This window comes from Cupressus sempervirens, chromosome 4 (genome assembly GCF_028749045.1).
Source record: "Cupressus sempervirens isolate cs-2001-9-10 chromosome 4, ASM2874904v1, whole genome shotgun sequence".
NCBI classification, from domain to species: domain Eukaryota; kingdom Viridiplantae; phylum Streptophyta; class Pinopsida; order Cupressales; family Cupressaceae; genus Cupressus; species Cupressus sempervirens.
The window spans coordinates 217,291,458-217,301,325 of NC_143121.1; positions in this window are offsets into that span (position 1 = coordinate 217,291,458).

Below are 9,868 nucleotides of genomic sequence, written 5' to 3' on the forward strand. Positions count from 1 at the left end.
ATGTATGCATGTATGTATGTACACACACATGTATGTACGTACACACACATGTATGTATGTGTGTACGTACGTACACACACATGTATGTATGTATGTATGTATGCATGTACACACATGTATAAATGTACAGACACATGTATGTATGTACACATACACATGTACAAACTATAACCTAAATTTGGGCTTTTATGAATGTGTTTTAATAAACCGTCGGGTCTATTGAAACTGAGGCTTGTCTTTTAGAAGATGAAAAGTAGCATTGTCGGCAATGGAAATAGAGTTTCTTTCTGCATTGATCTATACATAGTTTGAAATCATGGCTTTTATCTATACATAGTTTATGACCTCATAAGTATGTTGAATGATTTTTCATGGATCAATACATACTTGATATATCCATAGTTTAGTTGTTCATTTCATTGGCATGATTCACTTTGATTAATGGTATTGCATTGATCTCTCACAACACTATACTGGAACTCATTGAACTATTTTGCTAAATAGATTTGAACCATGATAAACTATGTATAGGTCAATCATGTATAGATAAAAGCATGATTGCCATGTTTTGCTATTATGATTGGCACTATAATATATACAGGTAATCACATGATCACATACTGGAATTCATTATTGAGCACATATTGATTATGTATAGATAAAAGCCATGATTGCCATTGATCTATACATAGTTGATCCACACATAGTTTATAACTTGGCTCTATTTAATGGTATTGCATTCATCTCTCATAGCAGTATACTAGAACTCATTACTGGCAAGAAATTGTTACAAAGTTTAGTTGTTCATTTCACTGGTATTGATCTCTCACAACACTATACTGGAAGTCATTAGTGAGCATATATTGACTATTTTGTTAAACAGATTCTAAACAAACTATTACAACATATATTGGATTGTTTTGCTAAACAAATTTGAACCATGATAAACTATGTATAGATAAAAGCCATGGTTGCCATGTTTTGCTTGATTGGCACTATGATATATATAGGTAATCACATGAGCACATACTAGAATTCATTATTAAACACATATTGATTATGTATATATAAAAGCCATGATTGCCATTGATCTATACATAGTTGATCCATACATAGTTTATGACTTGGCTCTATTTAATGGTATTGCATTCATCTCTCATAGTAGTATACTAGAACTCGTTATTGGCAAGAAACAGTTAGAAAGTTTAGTTATTAATTTAACTGGTATTGATCTCTCACAACACTATACTGGAATTTATTAGTGAGCACAAGTTTATGACTTGGCTCTATTTAATGGTATTGCATTCATCTCTCACAGCAGTATACTAGAACTCATTACTGGCAAGAAACTGTTACAAAGTTTGGTTGTTCATTTCACTGGTATTGATCTCTCACAGCACTATAGTGGAATTTATTAGTGAGCACATATTGACTATTTTGCTAAACAGATTTGAAACAAATAGCCAGAAACTGTTACAAAGTTTAATTGTTCATTTTACTGGTATTGATCTCTCACAGAACTATACTCGAATTTATTAGTGAGCACATATTGACTATTTTAAAAATAAATTTGAAACAAACAGTTACCACATATATTGACTAAATTGCTAAGCAGATAGCAGATAGAAATAGAACCATGATAAACTATGTATAGGTCAGCTATGTATAGATAAAAGCTATTGATATACTTGTAAATTTCATTGCTATGAGTACAAAAAATTAAAACTTTAACTATGATATATACAAGTAATCAGAGTTAAACATACTGGAACTCATTCTTGAGCATATATTTTAGCTATTTTTCTAACCAAACCTGCAACAAACTGTTATGTTTGAATGAACAACAAAAACCCCAAAAAAATCTAGTATGCAAAGGTGGGTGGGAGAAGAGAACCGTTTAAAACCGTCGTCGTTGTTCAAAGTGAAGAAATCACAAAAAATGCCACAGCCATAGGGAACCCAACAAACCTAGCAAACAGCCATAGCCCAACAAACGCCATGGCCACAGCCCAAGAAACCCAGCAAACCAGAAATCCTTGCCTTTGCACAACAGAGCACAAAAATCTGTCGTCTTCCAAAAGCAACACAACATCCCAATTTTTTATTCCAAAAACCTAAGGCGAATTTCGTGGACCCGACGATTTATTCAAACGCATTCATAAAAACCCAAAACCTGGTTTTCATTTCAACTTCCACCTATTTCTTGGAAGTTATTTCTTCCAATTTTTGAGCAAAATCGGTAGATGAAAACTGAAATCGAGTTCTGCATTTGGTGAACCAAACGCCACGTTTTTCCTCCATAACCTGGTTTTGACTCTAAAAACCCTATTTCGCGCCCATTCTTCCTGTAACCAAACAGGGCCTAAAGTAATGTTCAATAGACCTACATTCACATGAAAAAGTTAGGAGTTAGAATCCACAATTAGGACTTTTGAAGAGGCAATCAAGATTGAGTTAGATAACCCTATGGATCAAAGGATCTTTTGCAAGCTACAACTATTATTTTAACTAGTGGTTGTGTTTGTGATGAGGATAGTGTTTATCTTTGTGTTAAAAAGAGTTCAATAATATAATTGAAATAATATAAACTCAAGGTTTCCTATTATTGTTGCTTGCTTCTCTCTTATATATTCTTATACATTTATTTTATGTCCATTCTCATTTATTATTATACATATGTATCTTATATATACTTTGATTATCTTCAATTATGCACACATTCCTACATATGTGACCTTTGTATTGATCCACCAACCTTTTGGGCTCAGGCTTAGGTTCTTAAAGTTAATCCTTTTGAAACTAATTTAAAAAAAAATTAAAAAATCTTAGGTGCTTGCTAATTTTTTTCTCTTTAAAAACTAGCTAAATACTAACTAGCATAATTTATTATTGTGACCTTGTATTTGAAGGTATTAAATGTATTCATCTAGACATTTTCTGATATTTTACATTTTTATGCATTCAAATCTTATCATTTACACTTCTTACTTCAATCCATGTACCAAAAATCTAGATTTGCACAAATCATTCTAACCTAAGGATTTATGCAACTAATTATTTTTGTTACTTTGTCCATATATTTACATGAGTTGATGAAGAAGAACATGTCCCCTCATGACATAATGAAAACCTATTTTCAGCATTTAGATATCAAAAGAAGTCAATACATATCAAGAAAAATTATGTGTAGAGTTTTATAAGTCGCCAAATTAATTTGCAGGTGAAAGACTAATTTGCAATCACATATTCAATCCTTATTCCTAGAGTCAACCTTGCACAATAAAAATAAAATACTCTAATTTTGAGTCTAATATCAAACTGAGAGTACGTGTGTTAATTCTTTATATAGTAAAAAAATAGAAATCATCACTTTGATTATACAGATCAATGTTGTAATACCCCGCCAAGGAACCCTTAGGACACATGTACATATATGTGCTAAATAATTTTTTTTAAACATGGAATTAAAATCATGAACATAAGTGTATTCATAACCACATTGCATAAGAAAAGATATAATCATGATGAAAGTAAACCACGATAGTCACATGATCATGTACAAGTGAAATACTTAAAGCACTTCCAAGGGTTCAATGACAACCTGAAAACACACTTGTAATGAAATATACATGTCCATGAGACTTTCCAACAAGGATACAGACAATGTCCAATGAATCACAAGAAGCTCAGTTGGCAACAACCCACAAATATATATCAAGGAGAATAAGTCATCCTCAACATTCATCTAAACAAATATTCATTTTAGTCCTAATAGAAGTATTCCTAAGATGATTAAACACACATTATCATTACCTTATAACTATCAAGAAACCAATTAAGAACCATCATATAATATGCTTAAATCAATAACAATTGAAAAAAAATAGGGATATAATAATGCAGGAAATTGGATGAAAACATTGATGTAGGTGTAGTTGTAGATATGTGCAAATGCCAATTCTCACATGCAAATGTCGATCCAAGACTAATAAAAATAGAGATAAAAGGTCTTATACCAATGAGTCAAAAAAGTCATTTTGCAAGCAAAAATGATGAATAGTGCATTGGTGCAAGTATAAGTGTTAATCTAAAATTATTCCCAAAACTTGGAAAAATAGAGCAAAATGCCTAAGCTAACACCAACATACGACTGGTAAAATCTAGCCCCACATTAGGAAGTATTGGAAAATATAATTTTAGGTCATGCACATTCAATATAATTAATAACATCATAAATTAAGTTAATCTATGAAGCATAATGTCATATATTCATAAATGACTAAAACATAAAATAAATGGGATAAAATGAGTGCATCATGCTCAAATTCCCACCATTAGAATTAGTCAGGACTTATACATTGGTCTTCTAGTAGTGGTGAGCAATTTTATCTAACCATGTGATACCCTCAATTGATCCCATTCCATTTTACTAGTAGAGATAGTCACCCAGCCTCATATGTAACATATGCACAAGCACATAAGTAATGGCTAACATAGATGCTAGCTAAATGTATAACTCAAGGGATAGTATATTGATCCTAATGGAAACACACAAATACGAAAAAACATAATCCAAGTAGGGTAAGGTCGTATTTAGAACTAAAAAGGGTATGGTGTCAAGACTCAAGAGTAAAGTGTCATCACATGTCTCATAGAATCCCATGTGGCTTTGAGCATTCCTTATATCATCAAGGAAGCCCCACTATGTTGCCTCAATGTCCACAAATGGCCATGACTGTCAACTCAAAATCTATAGAATGACTTTTCCATCTCAACATCCAAAGATGACCATGATTGTATCAACTCCATGTCACTCACATGCCACAATACCAATGTTAGTTTGTCTTTAATTTACCCCATTTTATTTAATCATTTTATGAGTTCATGTTAAGAACTTTGCCAAGGAGAACCACATTGTGTCCTAGCCTACCTTGGAGAGCCACTTTGCTCCACTTATCTACCTTACCTTCTATACAATGATGTAGTGCTCAATAATAATAATAATGAAAGAGATTATGTGTCACGCAACAAAGAGGAGACAAGGTTTTCTTATTTGGACTCACTAAGAGCTCGAGTCACTTAGACCTCACCATACAAGCATAGCTCAACTAAATGCCTAGATGTTGTCTCAACACCAAGCATTACCACAAAAATGGTCTCATACCTTAATGGAATTTTTAAAAAATACAAGAAACGAATATCAACATGAGCCATGAAAATATAAGTTTTAAGCTCACTCACAACCAAGGAACACTCAAATAGGAACACCCAAGAGTAAGGACATCTTATGATCTTGAATGCATAAAAATACTCTCAAAGTTGAGAGTGTGGTTACACTACCAAATCACAAGGAACCACTAGGATATTTAAAATGTGAGAAAACAGATCTAAATAATGAAAAAATAGCATTCACATGATCAAATCGTCATGTAATTAGATTACTCAAACAATCTCTTTGTTGGGAGTATAGATTCCAAGGTCAATTTGATATCAAAAAATAGAAACAATCACTGGTCACAAAGGTTGGGTAAACTTTGTTGCCGAGGTTTTATTGTGAGATTCGAGGTTTGATATTTGGATCTGAGGTTTGTGACCTAGTCTACAAGGTCTGATAGTGATTGGTCTGGTTGAAAAGATAGAGGAAAGAAGTTAAAGAATAGTACAAACAATTATTCTGCAAGGAATAGTTGAAAGATTAGTTAGATAGTTAGTTCAGTGATCTTGCCCCCAAAGCTGTTTGAACAATGGGTCCTTTTCTCTTCCACAACTCCTAACAGAGCTAGCACAACTCCTAACGACGTTGGAATCTCCTAACAAGGATTCAAAGTCTCCTAATAGGGACTCATATGTACTAAATGTCGTAATAAATCCTAACAGGGTCCATCCTCTAACAAGGAATATTTACATTAGTACATCATCTTGCGGGCATCATTCCCAGTAGGGTTTTCCCTCTGATCAAGGGTTTACCTAGTTAACATATATGGTGTAATTATGTATGTGCATCTTAGTATGGTTGTTGTTTACTTTGATTGAATGGTTAAGATTATTTAAGGTTGATAAATGTTTTAATTATTGGATAATTGATTCAACAAACCCACCACACCCCCCCCCCCCAAGTTATCTTGGTGGACTATTGTTTTTAACAATAGTATCAACTAAGCTAGACACCAACTAAGCACCATAAAAATCACCGAGTTGATTCAACCACAATGTTCATTGGTGAAGCCACATCTTTAAACTAAGAATTGTCAAGAGATGAGTGAGAAACATCAACTCCCATCATAGAGATTTAAAACAACACTCCAACATAAAAGATTACCAACTACCCTAGGATGCTCCTGCATCAAATTAGTGTCACTAGGAAGAACCTCGTGATTAAGTAGTCTATTTTCTTACTAGATCACTTTAACCATGGCAACAATCATTGATTTTGGACTTGGGATCACTAGGCTTCGAACCAATGGCTTTATGTCTCTTTGAAACACATTTGTGAATTAATCATTATTATGTGACAAATTTGAGGAGTTTGGCACCTTCATTTCACCATCAATAAATCCTCAATCCAGAATACATTGTAGCAACTCATCTATCACAACATTTGATGGAGCAAACACAAGCATTTACAATTTAGTGAAAAGTTTAGGCAACATACATAATAGTGTTTGGTACATACTCTAGAGAACATCATAGATTGATCTTGTGCCAATACTACTAGTGTCGTTTGCATTATTGTTGGCTTACTTGTAGCTTTTTAGGAGCAAGTTTTTTAAGTGGTGCACCATAACTATGATGGCATTGAACAAGGTGAATAAATTCAACATTCCCCCCATATTTTGTGTATCATTCCTATCCTTAGAGTCCATTGCAAAAAAGTGAGGGGAAAGGCTCCTATTGTCTAGCATCTTGGAAGATGTGCAATGCATAATTATGTAGATCAGATTGTATAAGTTTGAATCAGAGGTCTGAATGTAAATGGTAGAGCTCTTTTAGGGGTCTAAAGTTTAATTCTAATTTTAGTTTTGTAGAACCAAGCATATAAAAATATCTTCCCACCAAATTCAAGGTAAACCAAATGAGGTTCAACTATTTTCTCAAAACCCAATTCTAGATTAGAAATTTAGAATCTAACAAATTCCATATATGAGACCAATGTTGGAATTGCAAATTCTAGAAGCCAAACATGCCCTTAGTACAAATATTGGCAGCCTTTTTAGTGTCCAAAAAATATTTATTTTTTCCTGTAAAAAATTAAATTCTATACACTACTAAAATTAGTATAACCCAATCAACTCAAATAAAAATAAGATTTATATAATCAAGAGAAATTAAAAATAGATATAAATAGTGGTAGTTGCATTTAATCTTTTAAATTATGTGATGTGATTGGTAAATTTAATTGAAACTATTTTTAGTGAATCAAAATTTACAATTCTATTTAACTCCTATACATGAGAACATTTCTCTACCATTCAAGATGTACTTTTTATATGCTAATTTTTTTTATCAAATAATAATTAAAAAATTTAAAACTAATCATTGATAGGAATTAATTGTTCTTCATGAATTTCTAAAAGAAAAGTATGGGTATATTTAAGTTGAGAATAATATTTTAACCCACTTTCGAAAGACAACTAGAAAGAAAAATAGGAAGACTAGAAAAAGAAAGGTGGTGCAACAATTATAACAACTTTTAAACAAGTGCCACATAATGGCATGTACTTGTCCAATAGTTAATTATATTGATATTGATCTTGTTGAATATACATTATTTTTTATATTTAATATATTAAATTAAGATAGTATATTACTAAATTATTATATTATTTGTAGACATGTAAAATTGTTGATAAATTGAATATAGTTATAAACATAAATATATTGTATTGTCCAAAAGTAGAAGAAAATTAAATTTATAATTAAGAAATTGCAAAGTATGATTATACATATATAATAAACAATAGTGTGATATTATGTAAATACTATACTATGCCAATTTTAAATATTATAGATAAGAAATTTAACACTTTTAAGACTTTTAGTACATTTCATCAATTACACCAAATGAGTTTAAAGTAATATAACTAATGCCATAGACATAATTAGAATACACAGACAATATGTTAGGTAGAAATTGTGGAATGATTTCAAGAATTATGAAAGAAAGTTGAGAAATTATGTAAACAAAAAATTCAAACACATTTTTTCAATAATAGACATATATTGTCTATTATTATTAATTTAAAATTTATAATATTCGTTAATTTCAAATTTCATAATTAAATTTAAAAATCTCTCAATGTGCATGGAAATTTTTTGAAGCAAGCTCATATTCCTCTGAATGGTCGAAATATGTGAGGGTTTCATCCAAATTTCGGTTGGAATGTTGGATCTCATTTTAAGAATGGAGATCGAAGGGATGTCTTTCTTTGTCATCATGGTGGAAAAACAAGTGTCATGGGCCACTCCAACCCACACCCATTTTTTTTGAGATTGGACATTTCAATTACCAACTCCCTTCTTATGTGTCATGGCCAAATAACATCTCCATTACCAGCCCAACATTTCTGTCTCACCCCAAAAATGTTTCACTTGGAGGTAAAAAATCTGTGGGAAATCAACTTCCCAAAGTTTGGAGGAAAAAATTGGAGTCTAGAACTTTAGTGAGATCAACTAGTCCCAATAGTAATCTAGATATTTTAAATGCTACATCCACAGATGGTGATGCCCTAAATCTTGTGATTGAAGATGAAATTCCAAAACCACAAGTCTCTTACATGTTTGACTCAACAATCATCGGTAAGATTTGGTCCTTCCTCATGGTTGGAGATCTTCTTACTTGGGTGAAGCGGTATTGGTATGGTGTTATTGATTTATTCTACATTGATCATGAGTCTCTATTTTTTATTGCTATATTTGAATCAAAGTTTTCTCATGATAATGTTCTTTGAATTAAGAGTTGGTTCTGTAGAGGGTTGGCAATATATGTTAGGACTTAGTCTCTGAACTTTAAACCTAGTCATACAACCTGTGATTTTATGCTATTTTGGATTAAGCTTCCTGCTTTACTGATTGAATATAGAGATCTACAAATTATTGAATTAATAACAAATAAAATTGGGATATTCATTTGAGATGACTTAGTGCCTTTTGATGAGCCATCTCTTTCTATCAAGTTTTGTGCCTTGCTAAAATTGGATAAACCATTATCTTCTTCCTTAATTATGTCATCTAAACACGGATGCTGGAACCAAACAATTATTATTCAGGACGTATAGACTGTGATTAAGAAGGCAAGTTGTTTGGGACATTTTACCAATCAATGTCAATATCCTAGTTGCTATAATCTAATAGTTTGTAGTAACCATAACTCTGACCCCTTGAAGTGCACTTTTAGGATACAATCCATTCCTTTCACCTCTAATGATGCTTGTGTATCTCAAGCTAAAATGATAGGTGACTCATATCATTTCTCATTTATAAATCTAGTTGTTTGTCATTTGCCTAAGGGTTATTGTAATACACAAAAAGATCAATCCCACAAAGACTATTCCGATCCTAATAACTCTATGTTTGATTTTTACACTCCTCTTCAATGTTGACGTTTAGGAAATGCTTTTTCTCTTATGAATTTTCCCAATTTATGGTCTCTTTCCTATTATTTTGTTAATAATTTTATGTTTTTTTTGACCCATCTTCTCTTTGAATGAAATACTCATTGAGATAAGCACACAAGTCTAGACAATCTCTTTTTACATCATCAATATCTTCTAAGCTTGCAATTACATAATTGGATACCATGAAAAATATATTATTCATACCTCTTAGATGGATACTGTCATCAATGAGATTTTTTTAACAATCAACCTCT